The 27,438-nt window shown below is 40.6% G+C and overlaps 1 protein-coding gene across 2 annotated transcripts in view; it reads right to left on the bottom strand.

Moving 5' to 3' along the window:
• The window catches only part of EPHA6 (EPH receptor A6), an 875,951-nt gene that overhangs the window by 24,991 nt on the left and 823,522 nt on the right, over positions 1–27,438 (bottom strand). The gene's annotated exons all lie outside the window — the stretch shown is intronic.

The raw sequence follows: 27,438 nt of genomic DNA, 5'->3' as shown, positions 1-27,438 counted from the left end.
TGCAAGGCAAAAATATATGCATGTGGGCATCTTGTTTGAATGTTATTATTCCCTTTATTAATTATAATCGCTGTGACAAACCAATGTAGCTAGTTAATGTCGTTATGGTTCATAAATGATTGTAGCTAAGATGCCCTTTGTGGGGTTTATATCTTTTTATTTAAGCACTATGGTTTTGTAAAAGACTTTGGCTATTCAAATTTGGCCTAACTCGGTCTACTCTAAAGTCACTGACAAAACTCACTTTGACTTTAATGGGAGCAGAGTTAGGCCACTAATGCTGAATTGCTTTTTAAAATCTCATGCTCTATCCCATTTATTTAGAGCTATACTGAGCCATTTAGGCACTGTGATTTTAACCGGGGGTGCTAGTATTGATTTTTCCTTGGACCTTGTGAGGATGAACAAAGGAAAGACATCTTCCATCCTTGGGGCCACAGAAAAGACAGAAGGCCCAACACAGAAGTTAACATATTTGGGAATTGAATTGGATACAAGGCAGCATGTATCACAGCTACCCAAAGAAAAGCTAGATAATATAAGGCTGTTGATAAGGGTACTCAAAGGTTCTAGGAAAGTTATACTAAAATGGGTTCAGGTGATCATGGGGCACTTAAACTTTGCATAGAGAGAGGTGGTGCTGGGTAGGGCCTCATAATTTTGTCAGGGTGACCATAGAAATGAGGGAAGATTTGGAGGTATGGGAAACATTTTTGGAACAGTTTAGTGGGCTAACAATCTGGTGATCCAATTGGATACTGGAATCGGAGCGTCAGGTAGAATTGGATACCTCGGGGGGAATCTGTTGTAGACCATATTACCAAGGGAGCACAGAGGTAGCCTGAGTAGTGGGCAATGCGGGTTACAACAAGAGATGTCCCATTTGAGTTTTCCACTAATACTGGTGGCTTCCAATATGTAGGGCCAGCAATTTAGAAATAAATGGGTTTGTTTTTGGTACAACATTCAGGCAGTAGTCACATTATTACCTGGCAGTCAGCATTGGAGGGTTTTGACTTCCAGTGAGTCCAGGCAATTGGGCACTGGAAATTGGACTGTTACAGGACCTGTGCTCCCTTTGATGGGTGACTGGGGAAGGCAAAGATGAGCTAATGTTGTCTGTCTGTGATTGCAGGAGACATCAGAGACAAGGTTGATGTTTGGATTTTCAGGCACCCTATTGTGCATTGGGCCCACACGCAGGCAGCCAGGTTGGCAGATGGACTGCAGCTAAGCTTCAGGACTGAGGGTGTCTGCCTTCAATGGTTTGGCAGAAGGGGCTCATTCTGGAATCAGCTCATGTCTCTTCTGCACTTATTGATGGGTGAACTATATCCACCTAGTGTCCTAGTTATTTACCTCGGGGAAAATGATTGAGGGGCCTGCAGGATTCAGAGGGGCATGGGATGGATTAGACAGTCACAGCCAAACATGAAATTGGTTTGGTTAGAAATACTCACGAAGCATGTATGGCAGGGAGCCATCAATCTTTTTGGATGCAGGTGGCTCAGTGATTACACACAGGGACATCCAATACAATGTGCTGGAGGTTTTTAAGGGATGAAGGAGTGCACTTGTCTGGGGCTGACATTTTGGCTGTGGATTGGATTAGGTAAGAAACAGATCCCACCTGGTGCTTAAACCCATCTCTGTGTCGTTCTTTCATTCACCCGTGCACCTTGATCAGTGAATGTTTCTCACTGTTCAGTTATGAGTCTGCCCCCACACAACTGAGACAGGCAAAACTCCCACTCCTCCTGACCATGAAGAGCATAGGATTGGTTCTTAAGAAGAGACTAAATTTAACATTATTTTGTAGTCCTGCCCTTTTTACATTCACCATTTCTCCTCTCTTCTTAGTTTAGTAACTCAGGCCAAATTCAGGACCTGATCTGACAATGCATGTTAAATGCAAAGGAAAGATTCCCATTAACCTTCTGTGGGTGCTGGATCAGGTTCTCCAGCGCTATGTGCTTTTAACACAGCCAAGGGCAAATTGTGTTCACGTTGACCCTTACAAGTGGGTGCAATATCTGCCTGGATTATGCATGCCAGTTGTGGGGGAGGTGAACAGAAGATGTTAGCACTTGGGCTAAAAAATACAGACTTTACCCTTTGAACCCAGGCCCTGTTGAAGACTTCTTCTTGCCATATGTCCATACACAAATGATCTGCAAAGTGTGAACTCTGCAGGTTTTGAGGGAAGGCGCAAAAGAGGAATTCTCTGTTTCTCTTCCTGACCATGGGTTTTTGGGTGAGAATTTATGTGCAGCTTGAGGACTGGCCGTAGAAATTTAAAAGATGCTCCTCAACCCTATATAATACAGATATATTCCCAATTACTGACTTTGGTTAAAACAAATTTCTTCTCAGAGGCTAGTATCGACTGACATCCAAAGCCTTTTTTTAGATATTAGTGGCCAGAAAATGGATACAATCCAAATACAAGCCTTGAGACATCAGAACAGCAGTGAGGAATATACTACCATAACCGAGAATAAATGACATGCTACTAATCTGAATGTTCAGTGTGTTAATTTAAAGCTCTATATCATGAAGTGAAACATATTCATGAATTGTTCTAATGAGCATACACTTTTAATTTTGTAGAAGTTTAATCAATGGAAGACATTTTTATCTATCATTTATCAGCATTTGAATTTTAATGAATAGTTCTGTTGTTAATTACTGAATTTCTATGTTTAGAGAAAACACGCACAAATAATGAGTAGTTGACATTTGGATATTCATAAATATTCTTTTTGTATGAAATTATCAACAGAACTATGCATTCAAGTCTGAACGTAGATAATGAATTTATTCATTAAGTTTGATGGAGGGTGGAGATCTAATCATCATTCCTTCATGAATCTGATCACATACCCAGAAAATATACTCAGAAGAGGTCACAATTGTCACTTTGAATAGCATTCATAACAAAATTTGATTCTTCATATAACTGACTTTTTAAAGAATCTGATTAGACTACCAAAACTAGCTTCATCATACAGCTTTACTGACTGGTTCCTCTGGGACTGGCTCCTAGAATGTGAAAATAAGAATGGAGAATAAAATCTTAACAAAATTCATGGAAGTTCATTTCCCTTGGCACAATATGTGCTCAATGTTGTAGCATAAAAGGAATTTCCTGGGCTACCTAATGGCAAAGGGAAACAAATCCTCTTAAATTCACACAGTAGACTCAGCTTACACATAAGCCATTATAAGCAAAAATGTATATTTCAATACTTAGTTATGTTTGCAGAATATCTTTTATGCAAAAAAGCTGTTTTATTTCTTGGGAAGAAATCTGAAAGGTTGAGACCTCAATATGACTAACAGTAAAGGCTGATATAACTAAAAAGAACTATGAGCCATTCATGCATAATAAGACACATAAGCTTCAGGATAGCTAAAATGACACTTCAAGTTCATGATGAGAGTAATAAACAACACTGTTATTATTGGGCATTTCTTTTTAGTTGTCACCTAATTGAAAAAAAATTTGAACACAATATTGTACACGAAGTGAGCCAGCTTCAAATTAAAATAATGTATACATTATCTAAATTTAACTACTCTAGCGGGTTAATCAAAGCTGTCACAGTTTCCTAGTCCAGAAAGCATTTACACAAGCAAGCACTTTTTTTTGTTAAAAACCATGTTGCATTTTTGCCCCATCTCTGAAATTTATAACGAGCTCTGTGCCCCGGGCTGGATTTACACCTTGGGCACACCTAGGCCAATGAGAGCTGCGGAGCTGGCGCTTGGGGTGATTGCCTCTGCGTCTAGGGGCTGCAGGGACATGCTGGCCACTTCTGGAAGCCGTGCAGATCCAGGGCGGGCAGGGAGTCTTCCTTAGCCCCGCTGCACCACTGACTGGACTTTTAATGGCTCGGTCTGCACCGCTGACTGGAGCTGCCAGGGTCCCTTTTTGACCAGGTGTTCTGGTCGAAAACCAGATCCCTGGCAACCCTAGCCGGCCTCCCCCCCTGCCGGGACCGAGGAGTGGCAAAATTTGAATTTTTAGGTGCCTCTAGAATGCTGGCACCTCTAAGCATGTGCCTACTGTGAAATCCAGCCCTGTCAATGATATGCTAATTTTGTTTTCCTGTAGTAAAACAGCTCTAACGGTGATATTCCATTCCTTATGATTTAGCCTGTTTTTTACTTGCAGCCTTCTGAATAGTGACAGTTCCCTGAATTATTCTTGCTTTTAATTGAGTGCCAAAATTCCGCAGTGTGCTGTCAAGACCGTCCTAACAAGAATACAAGTGCTATATTATTCACTTAGTGCACCGTGCAGCTTCAGAACACACACACCCTACCTTACAGAGTTGACAAAAGCACAGTGTGCTCTGTTAACTAAAGATAGAATAAATTATACATTATACAAAAACTGTCTCCTTCTCAGAGTTTAGACGCCTAAAAACTAAGTAAAAAATGGACACCTTTTTCCAAAACATCCTCTGTCTCATTACACAAACAAACAAACATTATAATTAATTTAATATTTAAAGTTTTTGGAGATCCAGAAGAGCAATGTAACAATACTCTATCCAGATAGGGTGACCAGATAGAAAGCGTAAAAAATCAGGACGGGGGGGGGGGGGGGGGGAATAGGTGCCTATATAAGAAAAAGCCCCCAAAATTGGGACTGTCCCTTTAAAATCGGGACATCTGGTCACCCTATATCCAGAACTAGCTCACTGTTGCAGCTACAGCACATTATGCTGCATTCAGCAACGCTGAAGACCAGACTACATTTGTTAAGCTCAAAATTACAGACTGCCTGATGGGGAGACATCAGGAGTGGCAGAGGGGGAAAGAAGCAAGTGTGCTAGCTGCCCTGCCCTTTGTATTCCCTGCTAACCAATCCAAGAAGTGATACTGATGAAAACCTTAGACAACAAGAAAGCAGAGATTTATGAGCTATTACATATGTTAGAAGACATCATCATATGTAACTATCCAAATTATCCAAACTTGAGGCCTTAAAAGCATAATTTGCTCAGTGTTAATACTAATATGAGGTCATGCGTATTTCTGCTACAATGGCTCCCTAATCTCCCTGAGTTGGTAGACTCCCTGGAGTCCCTGTCTGCAGAGTAGGCCAGGGTATACGTAGCTGTGGAACTCCCTTGTCTACAAAATCCCCCATGCATGTCTCAGGCAACAATAACAACAAAAATCCTATACATACTCCTGGGTCAATTATATTGCTCTGCAGCAGATTTTGTTGGATGAGGCCTTATCCATCTATGACCAGGGCAACTCATGTTCCTGATTTTCCAGAAAAATCCCCCCGCACCACTTTTTGTGTGTGTAAAGACAAGACCAATTTGTATTTCAGTTGTTTTTAGTGAGGTAACAGTGTCCCCAGCTATGGAGGTCTGCAGTGTACACTCACCAATCCTGCCACCATGGAACCTAGCCCACTGCTCTAATCTGCCATGGCAATTCCAGTTTGCCTATGAGTTATCAATCACATTTGCTTGTGATGTTTTGTAATAATTGTTCATGGCACTCATTCAGTCTCAGCCCTTTACCCCAACCCATATGAGAGAAATAATACGAAAGGCCCTGAGAATGAAAGGAGAGCAAAGACTCAGTGAGGGAACTGAAATTTAAAATATTGAATGCAATTCATCATTTTATATAAAAATCTCATCCCACTTTACAAGAGTGGTGTTTTTGTTTGAAGACATGGATCTATCCACATTTTTCACATGAGAAATCAGTTTGGTCATCTTCAATTAATACCTAGAATCTCTAGTGGACATTTGTCAGCATTCCCAAACCATAATTTAGAACTATTCAGTATTACTGACATTCTTCTCCAGACAGTCCAACTATTAGAATATCAGAGAAGCTATATGTTAGGACGACAAAACTATTCTGGAAAGTTTCCCCAGAGTCTGCCCACATTATGCCTAGCTTCAGCTAGTATTATCAATCATTCATTTTCATGAGAACTGAAATGAACAAAAAAACCCTCAACCTAATTTTAAAAAAGATTGGATTTTTTTTATCTCAAAGGAAGTACCATTTTATTTCAAACATTCTGCTAGTTTAAAAATACTACAGTTGGGTACGTGCAACCTGATGATTTTTTTTTAAAGTTGGCCATCCCCATTTTTGTCTTAAAAATAGCAGGCAACTTCTTAACATAAAATAATTATTCTAGCAAACATCTTATTAACACTTACATTATACATGTGGGCATGTATGAGAAAAGGAAAACTATTTGTGGGTGGAAAGAGTCAGCTATTAGATACTACTGTGATGAGTGCCATAGAAACATCAAAGAGAGAGAGATTGGAGGTTCTCACTCTGATCACTGAAACACTTCCAGATGAAGCTGGAAGTTTCACAGGGGTAAAAAAGCATAGTCTTGTGGTTAAGGCATGGAATTATTACTCATAACACCTGGGTTCTAGTCCGAGCTCTACCTCAGTTTTCCTGTTTGACCTTGGGCAAATAATCTCTCTGTGCTTCAGTTCTGCACTTGTAAAATGGAGACAAAAATACTCCCCTACCTCACAGTGGAGGGACTGGGTCCAAGGGTCTTTGTCTAGAGCTCAGCAGATCACTAATTCTTTACCTCACAGAAAATCCAAAGGCATCTAGGACAGTGGGAAAGAAAGGTGCTACTCGGCCTCCTTTTCTTCTTTTTGCTTCATTCTGGATCGTTCTCTTTTTGCTCTTGATTGGCTAATATTAGTAGATGATTTGGACTATGACAGGGCTGGAGATTGCAAGCATACTAGACCTCAGTGATTAAAGCAATATTGAGTGTCTCATACGAAATCAAGCTCATAGATGATGCTGGTTTTGTTGACAGCTAATTTGTCATTTAGCAATAAGAACTTGCGGCTGTTTTCTGCCACCCTGCTTGCTGCGGTTCCAGCTCAGGAATATGATAGACAGTTGGTTTTATGTCCCTGGTTGCAGAGCTTTGCCCTAGGACTCTTGGATGAATATCATTTAGTCCTGCTGATATAGACCCCGATTCAGGCAGGCACTTAAGTACATGCTTGAAGTGAATGGTACTACTCACAGGCTTAACATTAGGCATGTACTTAAGTGCATGATCAGGGTCTCAAACAGAGCCAAACCATGTCTCTTGAGCGTCAAGAGGCATACTAGTGGAAGGGCACTGTCCCAGCAGCAGTGCCTGGAGGCATTATAACTGTTAAAACCTTAATTTAACCAGAAGCACTATGTGCCATGCCTTTACAAAGATCCAGCTAGCACTTCCCCCAGCTCTAACAGCACTGACATGTACATAGTGCTAGTGAGCAAACTAGGATAAATGACTCTGGAAACTGAAGTCTTCTATCAATAGAACTGGTACAGCTTGGTGATTAGCAAGTTTCTCCAGAATACCCCACCAATTTGCCATTTTGCTTTCCTGGAGGCCATCAATACTTTTGAACTGGTTCTTTCTAAAAACCAATTTTATTCTTTCTATGAATGACCCTTTGATTGTTCTCCATCCTTAGCTCAAAGGAATAAAAAAAAATCAAACTCGTCTCCTCTCAATATTAAAAATTCGGTCACTTTTTAATCACAATTTTTTTCTATAAAGTAATAAAAGTCTCCATTACTATTTCCTCTGTACCAAACCATTTTAACATTCAAGAAAAATCCCTTCCCTTTTCTAAAGCACTGATCTTCACTTAGGTTGAAAGATAATAAAAAGTCTGATAAAAATGCATAACTTTGACCCTCAAAATTCACATAAATGCAAGGATAATGAATATTTCTAAACACTTAAATCTGTCCTGCAATCATTTTTCTTTACAGTACACTTTAACAAGCATTATAAAATGGCAAAGATACAGCAGACTACAATATGACTGGCTGATAACATTTCCAACTTGTTTGTATATCTAATGGGAGAGCAAGGGTCAAACCTCACTATCTAGGGTACCCTCTTTGACAAAGTGCCCATTATTTTCCATTCATTTTAAAAAATATTTCTTTCGTTTTAAAATGAACAAAATAGTAGAGATGGGAGAATGAGGAATCCGTAGTTGGAAACCTGATAAAACTTCCAGTGTTTTACAATTAAAAGGCTAGCATACTTTTTTGAGGGAGGGAGACAGACAGATTTTTAAAAAAATTCTTTTTCAAAGTTAAATTGGTCTACACACACAAACACACCCCACACGTTTTGCAAAATCTCTATAGCCCAATCCTGCTCCAATAGAAATTAATGGCAAAATTCATTGATTTTGACAATGTAGGATTAAGTTCTAACGTTTTGAAATTGAAGCCTTACATTTTTCTAGGATTAAAATTGCTGTAGTGAATTTCACAAATTCAGATGCTTTATTCTAGGCAATGAAAAAATCCTTTTCTTTTCAGAAATCAAGTGTTTCAGAAGCACTCTTCTCTACCAGATTTAGTTTGGAAACTATAATACTACCTGATAATAGTGGAAAAAATGTTATTTTCTTGAAACACTAGTATTTCTGCAAAGATATACCTCTCTTCAAGTAGCATTACAGTAGAACCTCAGAGTTACAGACACCTCAGGAATGGAGGTTGTTCGTAACTCTGAAATGTTTGTAACTGAACAAAACATTATGGTTGTTCGTTCAAAAGTTTACCACTGAACATTGACTTAATACAGCTTTTAAACTTTACTATGCAGAAGAAAAAATTTGCTTTCCCTTTATTTTTTTAGTAGTTTATGTTTAACACAGTACTGTACTATATTTGCCTTTTTGGGTCTCTTTTGCTGCCTGATTGTCTACTTCTGGTTCCAAATGAGGTGTGTGGTTGACTGGTCAGTTCGTAACTCCAGTGTTTGTCACTCTCAGGTTCTACTGTAATTTCAGGCTGTCTGCCAACTCATATTACAGCAACCAATTTCATGAAAGCTGCACATACAGAGTCCTTAAACCTGCATGCCCCAAACCTACCTTACTCAGACAAGTAATCCTATTGAAGTAAGGGAGTAAGGTGAAGAGGGTTTATTCTGAGGGTCTATCTGAATGCTTATGTGCAGGGCCCCTTGTGTTCCATGATTCTGCAATCATGGAATTTGCTACAGAGTCCACTCCTTACTGTAGAATTGTGCTCCAGAATCTGAGTTCCTAAAAGATGTAATACTAGCAGCCCACCATCAAGCTATTCTGACAAAGAGGAAAGATAAGAAGAACCACAGGAGGCCAATATGGAGCTTTTTAGTTATCTAAAAACCAAAAGGGATACATACAAGAAATGGAAGGAGGGGCATGTCATCAAGGAAGTATACATGGGAACAGCATGAGCGTGCAGGCACAAAATCAGGAAAGCCAAGGCAAAGAATGAGTTACAATAGGCAAGGAAAGTTAGAGACAACAGGAAGGGGTTCTTCAAATATGTCAAACAAAGGAGAAAGATGAAGGACGGTGTGGGTCTGCTGCTCAATTGAGAAGGTGAGGTGGTCATGGAAGATGATAGGAAGGCAGAGCTGCTCAATGACTACGTTACTTCAGCCTTCTCACAAAAATTAACATGTGACCGGATGACTACGAAATTACCAGACACCAGTGGCTCTCAACCTTCCCAGATTGCTTTCAGGAGTCTTATTTGTCTTGTGTATCCCCAAGTTTCACCTCACTTAAAAACTACTTGCTTACAAAATCAGACATAAAAATACAAAAGTATCACAGCACACTATTACTGAAAAACTGCTCACTTTCTCATTTTTACCATATAATTATAAAATAAATAAATTGGAGTATAAATATTGTACTTACATTTCAGCATATAGTATATAGAGTAGAATAAACAACTCATTGTGAGTATGAAATTTTAATTTGTACTGACTTCGCTAGTGCTTATTATGTAGCCTGTTGTAAAACTAGGCAAATATCTAGATAAGTTGATGTACCCTCTGGAAGACCTCTGCGTACCCCCATGAGAACCACTGCCATAGACAATAAAGGGGAAGGAATGCAGATTGGGATTAGTAAAGAACAAATAAGAGATCTTCTGACCAATTTGAATGAATTCAAATCAGCGGTGCCTGATGCTATTCACCCAAGGTCCTGAAGGAATTAGCTGAAGAAATCTCGGAGCCACTGGCCATAATATTTACAACTCATGGATGACAGAAGAGGTGCCAGAAGATTGGAGAAGGGCCAATGCAGTCCTCATCTTTAAAAAGGGTAAAAAGGTGGAGCCAGGGATCTATAGACCAGTCAGCTTGACTTTGATACCTGGGAAACTACTAGTAGAGCAATGTATAAAACATTCAATTTGCAAATACCTGGAGGATGAAGGGAATCACTAGAAGCCAGCATGGATTTACCAAGAACAAATCATGCCAAACCAGCTTGATATTATCCTATCTCCTAGAACTGGAAGGGACCTTGAAAGGTCATCAAGTCCAGCCCCCTGCTTTCACTAGCAGGACCAAGTACTGATTTTGCCCCACATCCCTAAGTGGCCCCCTCAAGAATTGAACTCACAACCCTAGGTTTAACAGGCCAATGCTTAAACCACTGAGCTATCCCTCCCCCCATCCCCTTCTTTAACAGGGTACATGGTTTGGTGGGTAGGGGGAATACGGTGGACATAATATACCTGGATTTCAGTAAGGTTTTTGACACAGTCCCACATGACATTCTGATAAGTAAGCTGGAGAAATGCAGGCTTGGAGGAACTACCATTACATGGATGCATAATTGGTTATACAACCACAAAGAGTAACTATTAATGGAATGATGTCAGATTGGAGGGAGGTTTCAAATGGGTTTCCACAGGGATCTGTTGTGTCCGGTGTTGTTTAAAATCTTTATTAATGACCTGGATGTAGGAACAGAGAGCATACTGATCAAATTTGCCAATGACACAAAGCTATGGGGGGTTGCCAAGATTTTGGAGGATAGAAATAGCACTAAAATTCAGAGGAATCTTAATTAATTGGAGAATTGAGCTATAGACAAGAAAATGAAATTCAACAAAGACAAATATAAGGTGCTACTCTTAGGGAAGACAAAACAAATGCACAAACACAAAATGGGGGATATCGGTCTTGGAAATGGCATTGCTGAGAAGGATCTGGGAGTTGTGGTGGATCACAATCTCAACATGGGTCAGCAATGTGATGCTGTTGCAAAAATAAAGCAAATGTAATTTTAGGTTGCATTAACAGAGGCATAGCATGCAAGTCAAGGGAGGCATAGTATTTCTTCACAGAACGCAGGTCAACCTGTGGAACTCTTTGCCAGAGGACGTTGTGAAGGCCAAGACTATAACAGGGTTCAAAAAAGAACTGGAAAAGTTCATGGAGGATAGGTCCATCAATGGCTATTAGCCAGGATGGCCAAGGATGCAAAACCATGCTCTGAAGTGTCCCTACCCTCCGTTTGCCAGAAGCTAGGAATGGGTGACGGGGTGGATCACTTGATGATTACCTGTTCTGTTCATTCCCTCTGAAGCCCCTGGCATTGGCCAGTGTCGGAAAACAGGATACTGGGCTAGATGGACCATTGGTCTGACCCAATATGGCCTTTCTTATGATAGTACTGCTCTACTATCATGGGGGGAGGGATAGCTCAGTGGTTTGAGCATTGGCCTGCTTAAACCCAGGGTTGTGAGTTCAATCGTTGAGGGGACCACTTAGGGATCTGGGGCAAAAATCAGTACTTGGTCCTGCTAGTGAAGGCAGGGGACTGGACTTGATGACCTTTCAAGGTCCCTTCCAGTTCTAGGAGATAGGATATCTCCATTTATTTATTATTTACTCGGCACTGGTTAGGTTGCAGCTGAAGTACTGGGTCCAATTTTGGTCACCAATGTATAGAAAGGATGTAGAGAAACTGGAAAGGATCCAGAGGCGAGTGACAAAGATGATCAAAGGGGTGGAAGGCAAGCCATATGAACAAAGGCTGAAAGAATTGGGTATGTTTTGTTTGGAAAAGAAGATATTAAGGGAGGACGACAGCGGTTTTCAAATACTTGAAAGGCTGCCATAAAAAAGATGGGGAAAATTGTTCTCTCTTGCCACAGAGGGCAGGATGAGATGCAATGGGTTCAAACTACAGCATAGCAGATTTAGATTAAATTTCAGGAAAAAATTCCTAACTGTAAAAATAGTAGGACAACAGAACAGACTGCCTAGGGACGTTGTGGAAGCTCCTTTGCTGTAGGTTTTCAAAAGGAGTCTGGACAGCCATTTCTCTTGGATGGTTTAGACCAGAGGTGGGCAAACTACGGCCCGCAGGCCACATCCAGCCCACAGGACTGTCCTGCCCAGCCCTTGAGCTCCCACCCAGGGCGGCTAGCCCCCAGCTCCTCCCCTGCTGTTCCCCCTCCCCCGCAGCCTCACCTCGCCCTGCAGGAAGCGCTCTGGGCAGCGAGGTTGTGTGCTCCTGCCGAGCAGCTACGGCTGGGTGTCGTGGCTGCCAGACATGCTGCTCTGAGCGGCATGGTAAGGGGGCTGGGGCCGGGGGGTTAGATAAGGGGTGGAGGTCCCGGGGGACAGTCAGGGGACAGGGAGCAGTTGGATGGGGCGGAGGTTCTGGGGGGCGGTCAGGGGATGGGGAGGGGTTGGATAAGTGTGGGAGTCCCGGGGGGACTGTCAGGGGGTGGGGGTGTGGATAGGGGTCAGGGGATGGGGAACGGGGGGGGGGGTGGATAGGCATGGGGTCTCAGGGGCCTGTCATGGGGTGGGGGTGTGGATAGGGGTCAGAGCACTCAGGGGACTTGGAGCGGGGGGGTTGGATGGGGGTGGGATCCCGGGGGCAGTTAGGGGCGGGGGGTCCCAGGAGGAGGTGGTTAGGGGACAGGGAGCAGGCGGGGTTGGATGGGTCAGGGGCTCTGAGGGATGCAGTCAGGGAGCGGGAAGTGGGAGGGGTCAGATAGGGGGCGGGGGCCAGGCTGTTGGGGGAGGCACAGCCTTCCCTACCCGAACCTCCATACCATTTTGCAACCCCAATGTGGCCCTCAGGCCAAAAAGTTTGCCCACCCCTGGTTTAGACACAACAAATCCTGCATAGTGGCAGGAGGCTAGACTAGATGACCCTAATGGTCCCTTCTACCGCTATGATTCTCTGATTACAGAATCAGGACCCCAGTGTTAACTGATGTACAGTGTTGTCTGCCTGAGTCTCTACATAGCCTGAAACAACAGCTCTGACTTGTATTAACTGCTCCATTCATCTCAATAATTTTTAACTGAAATCTAAAGATGACAATTTAAATATCAACATTAATTATTTCACTTACCTTGCTGCCATAACACCCAAATCTCACCCCCTGTTCCCTCTAAATTCTACAGTGCAGTTATAAGTTGTCATTACAAAATTTGCACCATACTGAAAGCCGGTACAGAGTAAAATAAATCAAATTTAAATGCAAAATTAACACTAGGGTTATTGTAGTTACTGCATTATTCATTTTCAATTTAATTAATTCAAAACCTTCATTTTTTTTACTTAAATGAAGCTGGGACAGAATTTCCAATCTGCTGCACAAGAATGTTGCAGAATCCAGGCACCTCGGATGCAGAATTTAGATTTAGCTTTCTCCAGAGTACACTGTATCTTGCTTATCTAATGTTTCTTCAAACCTTGATTCTAGAAAGGGGCCAGAAACATCATAAAGAAGAGGCTTGTCAGAGTTCCAGTGCTGTAACCCTGTTGATAATGATCAGAATTACTGTGTGATTAGTCTCATAGTTTCTAAGTATTTTATCACTTTGGATTTGGACTCAGCTGGAATCAGGAAGTGCAAAGGAGAATTAATACAGAGTAATGAATAAAAGATAACCAAACTTTTCTGAACATCAGAAAACGTTCAGTTCAAATTTTGGTTAAGGATCAGATCACTTCTCATTTTAACCTGAAACAGTTTGTCAATTCTTCAGGTTACATTCAGTTCACGTGAACGTAATTTAAGAATTCATCAGAATCAAATACATCTTAAAGAAATAATATTTTTATATTTATATTTTTATATTTTTAAAGAAAGAATAATTATTATATATTATATATTATTTTAAAAATGCACTTTTTGTTGAATTTTAAAAGTTCTGTTTAATTCGGAATACCTCACTATAGGCTGTGTTGATGCAAGACTATGATAACATTGATGGCTCTTTAGTGAGTCATCAGAAATCAGTTTGTTGATCTCAGTCCAGTTGTCTATATCACAAAAAACACCAACAGTAGGCACTAAGGCCAGGTCTACACTACCGCGGTAGTTCGACGGCTGGCAATCGAAGTTCCGGGTTCGATTTATCACGTCTGGTCTGGACGCGATAAATCGATCCCGGAAGCGCTCGCCGTCGACTGCGGTACTCCAGCTCGGCGAGAGGAGTACCGCGGAGTCGACGGGGAGCCTGCCTGCCGCGTGTGGACCGCGTCTGAACCGCGGTAAGTTCGAACTAAGGTATGTCGACTTCAGCTACGTTATTCACGTAGCTGAAGTTGCGTACCTTAGTTCGAATTTGGGGGTTAGTGTAGACCAGGCCTAATTCTGTACCACTGTTGGAAGTCTCAGCACAAGAACAAGGACTGAATGGCTATAGAGACTGACTGACTCTCAGCTGTTCAGATAGCATTCCTGGTCAGTGTTGCAGAATACTAGTGGGACAGTCGGTGGAGGCTTGTACCGCTATAGCTGTTCTGTGGAGAGATAACGTTAGTTTCTAGAACCTTTACACTGACATATTCCACCAGAAATAAATTCACTTTTTAAAAAAGATACAAACTCTACCAACTTGCTGGGAATCTTTATCATTCAAATCTCATGTTTCATAATGAACCTAAAGTGTATGTGACTCAGTGGGAAATATTCATATATAGTATTTTTTTTTATTCTATTGTTGAAGTATTCTGCTATGGAGGGAGATATGCTAGACCATATTAAACTCAGCTGGTGTCAGTGCTATTCTACCATTACACAGCATAAATGAAAGTCAACAAATTACTAAAATACTAGAAGGAAATTACGCAAAATACTAGCTTGCCGACTAAATAAATTAGATGCTTCTGAGCAATGTTTCAGTTTGGTTCAATGACATACTGAAAATAGTCCATAGATCGCTGCAGTATGTCATGAGCATATTCTTGAATAATAGGATAACCATCTGTTTGATGATGAATAATTTGGCATAGAAATAAGATTAAATTTTGCTGTAGACAACCAGGTGGAACTAAATCTCTGTCAGATATTTGAATAAAGGGCACAGAGTGACTTTTAGTCTGTATTTCACTATCATTCTGACTAAAGCTACTGTACAGGGCCAGATCTTCAGCTGACATACTGCTCTATTTAAGTCAATGAGATACGCTGATTTACTTGAGCTGAGGATCTGATTAATGATTCTGACAATAACAATGTTTCTTATTATTGTACCTCATGGGCCCAACCTTCTTGAACTTCTTTTAAGTGCCTTGAGACTTTTTAATACCAAACCATACATGAGTTCTGAGACTGGGATACCTTGGCACTGTACAACAGTTGAATCTACTGGTCTTCTATGGATGCATAATCTTTTGAGTAATACACTGTCACATTATCTTTCCCTGATGATACATCATATTAAATCATCACCTTAGTGATAATGTAACGACAATAACATATTAGCATAATTTATCATCACTATACATTGCTCAGGGGATATTTCATTGTACTATATAATGTATTAGTTGTCACTTTGATGATATATTGCAGTAAGACATTATAAGAAAAAAAAACATGGTTTTGATGAGGTTCTACTCAACATTAGATAGTATTACCCAGGGATAAACAGACCTCAAGGATGCTTTAATTTAACAGAATATTGAAATACAAAGGCACAGAAGGCACATTTCATAACAAGCAAGATCGTACTTTTCTGGTACCAGAAATGCCATTGGTATTTGACCAGCTTTGGTTTATTTTAAGTAGCATTTATTTACAGAAATTGTTACCCACCCATCTTGTCAATGGTGGTTTCATGTACCACCAATCAATTAATATTAAAAAACCCTCAGCCAGCTGTGCAAACTTGTTTTGGCCTTTTCTGAAGGGCTCCTGCAGATAGATAAAAACAGGTGTGTTGATTTCATTACAGTAACCACCTAATTCAAAACAGCCTAAAATGTGCTAATTTTTCCTTTAAAAAAAAGTTAATTGAAAGAGTGCTAGATTAGCAAAGGAAGATCCTTTTAACCATATGTTCATAGGGAGAATGCTATTTTAAGAATTCTTAGCTGGGAATTGTGCTCTTAGCATTCGGATTTCATGCAAATAAAGCATGTCCATCTGGCTAAACTATGTCAAAGTTGGCTGGACTCTTGCCTTAGCACATAGGTGTCTGGCAATGACAGATTTATAAAGACAGCCTGAATATATTATAAATGAAGCTTCTGTAGCCAGTCTCTTTTCTGTGCTTTAAAAGAAACATATGGTCTCCATTTCTCCTTGACTCAATCTGTTAACATTTATGTAATGAAAAAGGAAATGGATTTAAAGATTATTTGGGATGGCAGCAAGACCATTTGGATTCCAACGGATACATGGGACACCTACTAGCACAACCGTGCCTGGGATGTCTACAGTATGTGCAGGAAAACTCATTCAGTTATCAAGCACTAGGAGAGAAAGTAAACCAAAGGGATTCAGCAGAGCTCAACAGGATAGGAAAACCAATTCTCATGCTGAGTCAGTAGGCAGCTAAGACTTCAAATTTGGTTTGCAGATTAGAAAATTTGGTTGCCCCAATTTTTGGGTTGTGATCTTATTCTCAAGTAAATTAAGATGAAATATTGCTGCTGCTTCAACTGTCTAACAGCATTTCTCTGCATTCTGCTTGCTCCATTCTGGACTATTATGTCAGGGGTTCTCATTTTCTCTTCCTCTCAGTGTCTGACACTTACTTGATCTTATATGTTTAGTTTTGACATTTACTTCACTAGAAATTAAAATGTTACTGCCACCGTCCAGCTAAGATTGAAATAATTTATTACATAATTTCAGTTCTTATTCAAATTCTGGCAAAAATTCTAATGCCTAAATATAGTGGATAATGTCCATCTAGTTGGAAATCTAGATCTGATCATACAGAAACACTACTGCACTTCTCTACTTGTACTGCCTGCTGTTCAGGGGTCCCTTAGACTTTGTTCCTAGTCCTCCCAGTAATGCCAACCCGAAGCATTAAAAAAAGCATGAGAATGCCACCAAAATCATGAGTTTGTAAAGGTAACAACGTTTTAAGTTCTTTTATTTGCCTTCTGCTTGTTGAGCCTTTAAGGCAGAGTCAGGTCATTTTTCAAGCTTTTCACTGCAACCCTAAGGACTAGAAATTTACATTTGTTAAATGGAAGCTGAGATTCTCATGTAATCACATGACTCCAGGAACTGGGGCTTTAAAGAAAGATCACCAAATATTGCAAGATTCATAATAAAATGGCAAGAGTTGGCAATACTGCTGCCCTTTATGACATTTAAGAATAGCTTGATGAAGGCAGAAAGCATCTGCACTGAGGCTATTCACATAGAATCTGTATCAAGTCCTGGCATGTGTTTTACTACATGTATGTCTGTGTGGACTTGTTTTGGTTAAGTTTGTCATGAAAAACTCACATTCAACCATGGTAGAGCAACAGAACAATGAGACTATCTATGAAGAGCAATATACCCTGAAAGGCAGGTGCCCAGATGGTTAAAATCTTTGTTAAACATGTATGTCCACTGATATTTGTCATGGGGTAGTATATAAATATGATTGTAGAGGCAACAGCTGGCAGAGGGCATTCTCCTTTCCCTCCTCATTCAATATCTATATAAAGCGGTCTAGTAGATTGTTAATTTGCATATTGCCCTAATGCTCCAATTCTTTTTCTCTACTACTAGGTCACTGTGTGGAGTCAAAGCATTGAAAACATGGGCATGATGGTTGCTATAGCCCAGTGACACACTGCATGTTTCCCAGGTTTTTCTCCTTTATTTTAGCTTCAGACAACAAGAGATCATCTTCTTGAAGAATAAAAGAGACTTAAATCATAATGGTAATTAAATCTATCATGAAACAACGTGCCCACAAATTTGCCTGTCTTAATCAACTTAAGAATACCTGCGACTTGGACTACACATCAGGCCTTGACTCAGTTTCTGAAACTTAGTCCAAATAGATGACACCCAAATAATAATTTTGGATCACTGGCTTCAGTTCTCTGGCCTGATAAACAACCAGGATACCTTTGAAATAGCTCAGTGTTGCCTGACAGACCTCAGCAAGAGCTTGATGTTGCCATCTTCTTAAGTGACTTTGATAATATTTTGTATTGCTCTGTTCAGCTCCTTCTCTTTCCCCATCCCTGAGACAACTCAGCTCTCTTTCCTCCACACTCCTACTCAGCCCTCCTGCCACCCTTCTTTCTGAATGGCAACTCAATGCGGTTGTGCCTGATGTCGCTCAGCCCACTCCAGGGACCCTTGTTCAAGGGGACAGAGATCTGATGCTTTCCTTTTCCAAATATCACTTCTATTTGCTCTGGAATTCTGGGCAATAGGATTTTCCTCAGTTTGTTTAAGGGTATAACTTGACAGATTAACCATCAGCATGCTATGTCTGTCAGCATTTGGCACAGCGAACAATAGACTGTCCGTGTACTTCACTGGAAGAACACCAAGCTAGATCTGCAGACAGCTAACTGTCCTCCCTTCCCCATCCAATTCACTCTAATCTGTGCCTTCTATGCAGCCCCGTATGTTGGGAACAACCTTCCCAACCTAGCTCCTATTGCTTCTAATCTACTGCTTTTAGTCCTCCTCCATGGCCTTCCTCAAAATATACTCTTTCTGTAAACCCTATATACCTTAATTATGTAAAAAAAATCTACATTAAAAGAACTTTAAGGTTTCAAAGTCAAGCACTCAAGAGTTAGGAAATGACTGAATTAAGTTTGCCTGTCCAACCTTAATTCGTCACCCTTGTGCATATGCTTTATGATAGTCTTTAATTACATAATCATTTATTATTGTTTTCCTGTGTCATGTACTGCATGCTGGATAATAACGTGAAAGGACTCCATGCTTGTATAACCAAACTGACTCTTTGTTAAAGGAACCATTTACAGAGATGCTGCAACTGCAGCTAGCCTCCTAGCCATATGCACTCAGATTGACTTCCTGGTGACTCCTCTAAACTCTTCTATCCTGAAACCTGTGCTCTATCCTCCAAATGACATGTGGGTTGATATAGTGCTTTTATCTCATTTGTCTAAGTAGGTTATAAGCTTTCTGAGTGCATGCCCTTGGTCTCCTCAGGGCTCTGTACAGCAATATGTATGGTTGGTACTCAACAAAAAAAGAATGAGAAAGAGAAGCTGGGTTCTTGACAACTCCGATTGTCAGCCATGTAAATGAATGGAAAACAATCGTGTAGCTAACATCTCCACTTGTTTCCACGACTTTTCAGGGGAGGTAACTGTACACAAACAATGTTTTGTAGACAAGAACTGTGTTACAATTTTGTAGAGCTGCGCTTTTCAAGACCTTTTAAATCACGTCAAATATTCAAGGCTTTTGGCAATGCAATGTGGTATTTTGGGGTACTTGTTGAAATAGGAGAAAGTCCTGGCTAGAGGTAAGCATGACAATATCTAGACTATGAACATTCTGGGATATGCGGGTTAAAGAGCTCAGTTTGGAACTGCCTTCTTTAGATTCATGGCAAATGTACCATTATAAATCCTGAGTCAGAAAAACAAGCTTGCTTTTGAACTATTCTCCAAATGTCTCTGCCATTATATAAAAGCTTATAAACCAGAGGTTCTCAAACGGTGGTCAGCTGACCACCAGTGGTCCGTGAGCTCCATTCAGGTGGTCCACAGATAGTTCCCTCTAAGGTGCGTGCGAGAGAATGAAGGGCCACCCACCTAATTAGTGGAGTACCACAGGCGTGGCTCCACTAATTAGGTGCCTGGACCCTGGAGAAGACGCACATGTGAGCTGGTGGCCTTGTGGGAAATAAGGGGTAGGTGGGAGGGGGCAGTGGGGTGAGAAGAGGGGGTAGGGGGAATTTGGGAAGTGCAGGGCTGGAGCGGCCAGAGAGGTGACTTTCCCTAGCTCCAGGGCTGGAGCTGCCAGGGAGAGAAGGCCCTCCTTCCCAGCGTCAGCTCTATGGCTGCTGTGGTGGGGGAAGACCCCTCTCCTTCACAGCCCCAGCTTGGGTGCTGCTGCATCCGGGGAGAGAGGACATATCTATCGCATTAGAAAGGTAAGACTACTGATATTAAAATGTGAGTTGTGTGCTTTTATTTGTAGAACAAAAAAACCTTCATTATTAATAAGGGATTTTTTATATAGCGCTTTTATGGAAAGTGCTTTACAATAGTTAGCTAACGGTACAAACAACATTTGGAAAGATCAGTAAGTGGTCCACCGAGACCCTTACCAATTTTCAAGTGGTCCGCGGAAAAAAAAGTTTGAGAACCACTGTTATAAAGCATTTATTTGAGGTTCACTGACATTTCTGATTGTTCCAGAAAGGTAAGCAAATCATCATGGTTGGTTTTCACACTTAATATTTCACAAGTATTTCTATTTAGCAGGAAAATGTTTGCTGAAAATCATTAAATTACATATAGTTATTTTTTTTGCAATACTACTAGTTGGTACTTTTCCTCTGAAGAGTGCTTTACAAGCCACAAATAATTACCCTTTATAAGACCCCATTTGAGAAAGGTATTAACTCCATTAACAAAAATAAAAATAAACACAAAGGTTGAAGATCTGACTTTCAGACGCTGACGCTGGCATTGAACACCTGCGACTCCCAATGATTACAGGTGTATTTTTTGAATGCTCAGTATGTCTAAAAATTAGGCCTAAAATTATTTGCCTAAGATCAAAAAGCAAGAGTTTCAGAGGCAGAATTAGAACTCATACATTTCCTGTTTCCTAGTCTTGTGCTCAGTTCACACTTTTCTCTTACAATTAAGAAAGTTGTCCGATGTATGCTGCATTGATAAGAATTTAAAAAAAAAAAAAAGGCAGTACAAAATAATGGCCCATTCCTACAATTACTTAGCCATACAAGATGCCCCTTCGAGGTCTACTCACTTAAACACATGAACAAAAGTCAAAGAATTCACCTGTAAATTAGTAATGTTTGTAGACACAAAGGAAAACTCTCTGTTTTTGTACAGAGACACCGTCTAAATAATTATGCTGGAAATAACTGCCTTTAACAGGGAGAGGAAAAATGCTGGACTTAAGGAAAGGAATTACAGTACTGCCAAAAATTCCACCTTGAAAACATCTTGATATCAATTTCTCACATTATGTTCTACATATAATTGAGAAAATGTTCCTTGCAAATATGTTTAACTGTAGTAATGCAAATATGCCCCCCCCCCCGCCTTCAAATTGTGATCCAAAGTCATTATAATGATAATATCAAACCAATAATTTTCTGCAAAGGAAGGCTGAAGTATTCTACCTAAAAGTAAATCTCCTAGCATTGGTCTTTGTGTGCACTCCAAAAAGAGCAGAAAAGCATTCATTCTCTGAGAACTTTTGATCTGTTCTAGTTTCTCTTTTCAGTTCAGCTAGAAAGATCAGAAAGTGAGCTAAAAAAGGCTTTCTGTCCAGCCTGAATAGTAGCTTCCACAATGAAAAATCAGTTTTATACTTTTGGCTGGTCTTTGATGCATTCTTTTTTTAATTCAGCAAATCATATAATTAATTTGATTAAACACATCACTACTATTAGGCTGGAAGAACAAAATGTTGGCTTTACTGGGTTGCTTTGGGACTTGTAATTGAGCCAAATTCACAGATGTTCAAATAAACAAACAGCATTTGGTCCATTTCTAGTATAAACATCAACATAGACTTTATACATAAGACTTCACAAGGTCCTATCATCTGCCCTGTCCATGTCTCCCTTATACTTTTTATAAACAGACAAAAAAGATTATTTACCAAAATCCTTTTACTCTATTACTATGGCTGGATTTGATATAATACGGTGGCAAGGATCTTATCTTTTTCATTTTGCCAGTCAGGTAGAAGACATAGTAGGACCCCTAGTGTACTCAGAAGAAGGTACAAAGAACATTTTAAGGACTAGATTCCCTTCATTCATTTGGGTAAAAGAACAGAATCCAAGATTATTAGAGAAATTTTAACATTCAATAGGACAGGAGAAATAACTCGATAATTCTATTTGATTAATTCTTACTGAATATTATACCGATAAATAAATTACCAAGGCAGAATCAGGTTTGAAAAGCCTCTTTTAAAAGAATCACAATAAGATATTGTGCCATTATAGGCTTTGTTGGAGCATGGCTAAGAGTATAAACCAAAGTAGGCCTTGTTAGAATAGTAATACTAGGCATCAGCTAGCCAACTGACCACATTCCTGACCTGAAAGGATGATACAGGAACACACAGACCTTTTAAGTAACAACATAAAATAATTCCTGAGAGGGTGTACAGGAACACACAGACACAAGTGAAATCACACAGTATGGCAAACCCTTCCCCTTTTTAAAGGGATTATAGTGTACAGAGCACAGAGTTTGCTATATCACTAAGGAAAAGAAAACAGAAAAGGGGAAGAAAGGAAACAAAAAGGCAAAATTAGGGGGAAACTGCTCGGTCTACTTGTCTTTCTTATTCTTTTTTATTTGCTCTTGTTTTAAAAGTTCTCGGTATTTTGTTTTTTGGAATTATTTTGTTTTGCATATTGTTTATAAAAAAAACTGTATCTTGTAACACAAGTTGTTAGGTTACATGCCAGAATCACTGGGTGAAGTTAGATGGCCTGTGTTTTGTAGGAAGTCCATTACTAGATGATGATTAATGGAGTCTGGCCTTAGAATCTATAAACCCACTGTAACGTTTGGCCTCAGGGTAGGGTGACCAGATGAGAGATGTGAAATATCGGGACGCGGGGGGGCGCCGGCAGAGCAAAAAAAACCAAACAAACCCCAAGAGCCAGCGGCGGAGGAAAAAAAACAAACAAACCCAAGAGCCGGTGGCATAGGAAAAATTGGTGGGGGCTGAGCACCCACCGGCAACCTCACACCCCGCCCCCCCTCCACCAGCTCACCTCCGCTCCGCCTCCACCTCCCCTGAGCTGGCTGCCGCATCGTGCTTCTCCCCCCTCCTCCAGCGCTTGCGCCGCCATACAGCTGATTAGCGCAAGCCTGGGAGAGAGGGGTGAGGAGGAGGAATGCGGCATGCTTGGGGAAGAGGCAGGGCCAGGGCGGGGATTTGGGGAGGGATCCAATGGGGCAGTGAGGGGCGGGGCTGGGGGCGGGGCAAGGGTGGGAATTTGGGGAGGGATCCAATGGGGGAGGGCGGGGGCAGAGTTGGGGCGGGAGGGGGCGCGAGACCCCTCTGCCTGTGCGCCGGAGCGCAAAATATCAGGACAATTTGCGCCCCGACTGAACATCGGTTGGGACGCGGGAAAAACAAATGTCGGGACAGTCCCGATAAAATCGGGACATCAGGTCACCCTACCTCAGGGAATCTATTGCACTTCCCATATGTTACTGAAGAATATCCCCATAAGAATTTACAATTTACAAAAGATTTACAATAAAAAAAGAACATTTATAGGATGAGGAAGTAAGTTATGTTTTGTTTTGTTTTTTTGTCTTTAAGAGCTCCATTTTCCTATGAGGAGACTGTGATTTTCATCAAGGATAATACTTGTAAATATACCATGAGATGTAGCATAAGACAGTAGCTAAAAATAATTCAGTGCACGGGCTACAAAAGATCTTTTGTATTGGAACAGTTCAAAAATCCTTTCATATGAATGCTGAGTCAGACTTCAGCATTTTCATAAATAAATGAATCCAACAAATGTGCACACAAAATCTGTGGTAGATAGCATTACCCATCCATTACACATAAGTATGAGGGAGAATAGCGATGATCAATAAACAGTTAGGTACATGAACTTCATGAGAAGCAGAGCAGCTGCAAAAAACCAAGTGTGGATTGGCTATGAAACATAGCACAGCTTAACCGCTGTGAAACTGTGCACGTGAGCTGTGAAAAATGGTGTTGCATGGCAGCTGTAAAGTAGTCTGTGCACACTGTGAACTGTGGCCTTTTACATGATATCTGGAAACTAATTTACAAAAATAGGTGTATCTCTTCGATAGCCATTGTAAGCTGTCCCGTAGAGATGGAGGACTGGGAAAATGCCTCTTGGTGAATGCTGCCCGCCCCTTTTCCCCAGCTCCCTAGCCTAGAGGGGCATTGATTTTCTGGGTGCAGTATTGCCAGACCCAAGCATTCAAAAATCATGAGATAAACCAAACCAAACCATTTTGTGTCTTTTTATTTGCCTTTTGTTTTTTTAGTACTTAAGAGTCACGTTTTTAAGCTTTTCTCTGCAACCATAACACAAATATCTTAAAAATGTCAGCCCCATTCCTGGCTTTCATTAAAACCCCCCCACTCATTTAGGAGCCTAAGTCTCATTTTCAAAAGGGATTTAGGCATGTAGGAACCTACATCCCATTGACTGTCTTTAAAACCCCCACCAAATATCACACAACTCACAATAAAATTACTAAAGTTCAAAACACTGTGGGTGCTGGATAAATTGCTGAATCCAGGGTGTCATTACTCCATTATTCTTTGCTGATTTTTGACCCCTAGGGATATAGAAATCTGAAAGAATCAATATGAATACTTTAAATCTAGGAGTGATATCACATAGTAGCTGTAATGAAATTTGTTCACATGATGTAGAGGACACAGTATTGCATATCAAGTTACCCTCCTTCTTGATCTCAGAGAAATTTTACAACTGGACCCTTTTAAATTAGATTTTTAATTATTATTTATTTTTAAAAAGCCTTTAGCATGTTATTTGATCTTTTCTTATGCTTTTACTTGTCTTTTATATTTTTTATTATGTAAGGTACCAAAGGGCGTCAGTACAGGTGACTAATAAAATTATCTTTTATTATAGTTATAAACAAATCTATGCACAAAGACTGAGAAAAATCCAGTGTGCAGCAGTCATAAGAATAATTGTGCAAAACCTAATACAATGTTCAGGAGCAGCATCACCACACTGCATATGTGTTATGGGAGACTGTGCTGTGTGGCCACTCCAATCACAACCGTGAGTAATTATAATTTGTGTACATCATCAACTATGGATTCTAAAGTCCATATGGTTTAATGTTTACAGCTGAGACCACTGCACAACTACATAAAAACATTTCATAAGAGAAGCCCTTTCTTCCTTAGAATCAAAACATCTCCAGGCACACAGAGAACCTGATCTCCCATGTGGTATATATGGAACTGGAGAACCAGGCTCCTCAGATGCAGAAAGAAAATATTCAGGCTTTGTATGTTGCATTCTGTAAATCCAAAAGGACTCAGGGTGTAGTACCACCCTTTCCAGAAGACCAGCAGAATGGCTATGCATTATTTAAGTCTCATGTAAAACCTACTTTCATGGTGTAAGAGGGGCATAGGCCTTGTACTGGCCCTCTGCCACAGGAAATTGACCGTACCATTATTTTTTCCTTAAATCAACCAGATAGTCAGAGCTGAATATACAGATAGTGGATCCCAGTTATACATTTTCTTCCCCTGCACAGAACAATTACGATCGAGCCACCTACTATCTTTTGGAAAATTATTTGATCCTCCCCCCGCCATTTCTAATGTACTCATTATCATCTAAGTATCTAGGAGTCAAATACAAAAATTGAGAACTTGTGTTACATGTATATGGCTCTGCTCATGACCACTCTTAGGTTTGAATGATTTAATTAGATTTTTCTTCCCAACCCAAAATGTCTTGTCTTTCCAGTGCCCATGAAGATGGGGGCGGAGAACTCAGCTCCAAAATGGAGAAGGGAAGGCGTGAAGAATCCAACCCCAAATATAGGGAAGGGTTGGGTGTGGAAACTGGGGTCAGTGGGGGAAGGGTGTGCTCTAAACAGGGGAGCAGAGAATATGGAGCAAGGAAGAGCCCCAAGTGTGTGTGTGTCAAAGAAAAGCCCCAGCAGAAGTACAATGCCAGAAAGAAAGGGGAAGTAATAACCCTAAATGGATAACCACCCAAAATAGCTGAGGAAAAGACCCAGCAGCAATCTAGGAAGACTCTGGAAACATGAGTAAGGATGGAAGGGAGACACACAGCATTGGGAAACAGAAAAAGGGGAGAGCACTGGAGGAGAGAGACTAGAGAGCATGAGAACTGAAAAGAGAGAAGAAGTGGAGGAGATGGAGGGAAAGGGAAGACAACTGGCTACAGAGTCAAAAAGCATGGGAAAAAGTGTGTGTGTGTGCATGTGCACGCGCAGAATTGGGAGAAAAGAGATGGGAGAGAAAAGAAAAATGGAAAATGGAAAGCAAGGCCAGAATAAGGGTCGTGGTGGAAAGGATAAATTAAAAAACAAGAGAGTGAGAAAATGGGCCAAAAATGATAAGATGTTGCAGTTTTATCAGTGCATGGCATGAGGGAGATATGGGATAGCACAGATGCTATTACATTACCAAGAGAGAGAGTTCTGAGCAAAAGAGTTTGAGAACCACTGGTTTAGAGTTTGGTAAAGGGTCTGAAAGGCTAGTACCAGGACCCCGATTTGCAATCACTAGCAAATGGGAAGCCCAGGGAAGCATGAGACTCACTTCTTGATGATGTGCTCTCAGTGAATGGTCTTTACTTAACAGGTAAGCTATGATATGTTGCACACACTGGAGCTTCTACCTAGCCTTCACCCCTACAGAATGTGAGTCATACGAGTCCAACATAGAGATAACAGAATCACAGTGGCTAAATCCTCATCCAAGAGGAACTGGCTAAAAGTGGCACAATAAATAGCTTCCCAATAGAGGCTCCTATAGTATGGCTACGTATAAGAATGTAGAGAACTCTACTTTCAGGAAGTTCTTAAAGAGACAGTATATATGGAGGAAGGAATAAAGCCTTAATTTTGCATTGTCTTGATCTCTTTGTTTATGCTCACATACAGAACATGGTGTCTGAAGTTAGCCAGCTCCTGCAGGTATGTGAAATCAGAAACGAAGAATATTGCAGCAAGCAAACAAAACATAAAAGAGAATCATAGTGGCATAACAGATTCCTGTCTCTGAGTAGGTGGACATGGAAGGGGATGTGTTTAGCAACTAGATATTCTTTAGATCATAATAGGAAAATTATGAAATTGCAACAGGGCTGGATATAGAGGAAAATATAATAAAAGCTGCCATACTATTAGCTTTAATGGGCAAAGGTGGCCACATGCTCCAACAGCATCCAGATATGTCTGCAGAAGACCCATGTAAAATCCAAGAAGCACTCCAAAGTATTTGCAACTTACAATGTCATATATGAAAGGCCTGTTTAACAAGTGTAATCAAGAACCTAGAGAATAACAGACGTGTATACTGCCAAACTACGTAAAACAGCTGTCTCATGCAATTATCATAAGAACATAAGAA

The sequence above is a fragment of the Emys orbicularis genome, chromosome 1 (assembly GCF_028017835.1).
Source record: "Emys orbicularis isolate rEmyOrb1 chromosome 1, rEmyOrb1.hap1, whole genome shotgun sequence".
Taxonomy (NCBI): domain Eukaryota; kingdom Metazoa; phylum Chordata; order Testudines; family Emydidae; genus Emys; species Emys orbicularis.
The sequence above is the reverse complement of the archived record's forward strand: the minus strand, read 5'-3'. Positions and strand labels throughout refer to the sequence as shown.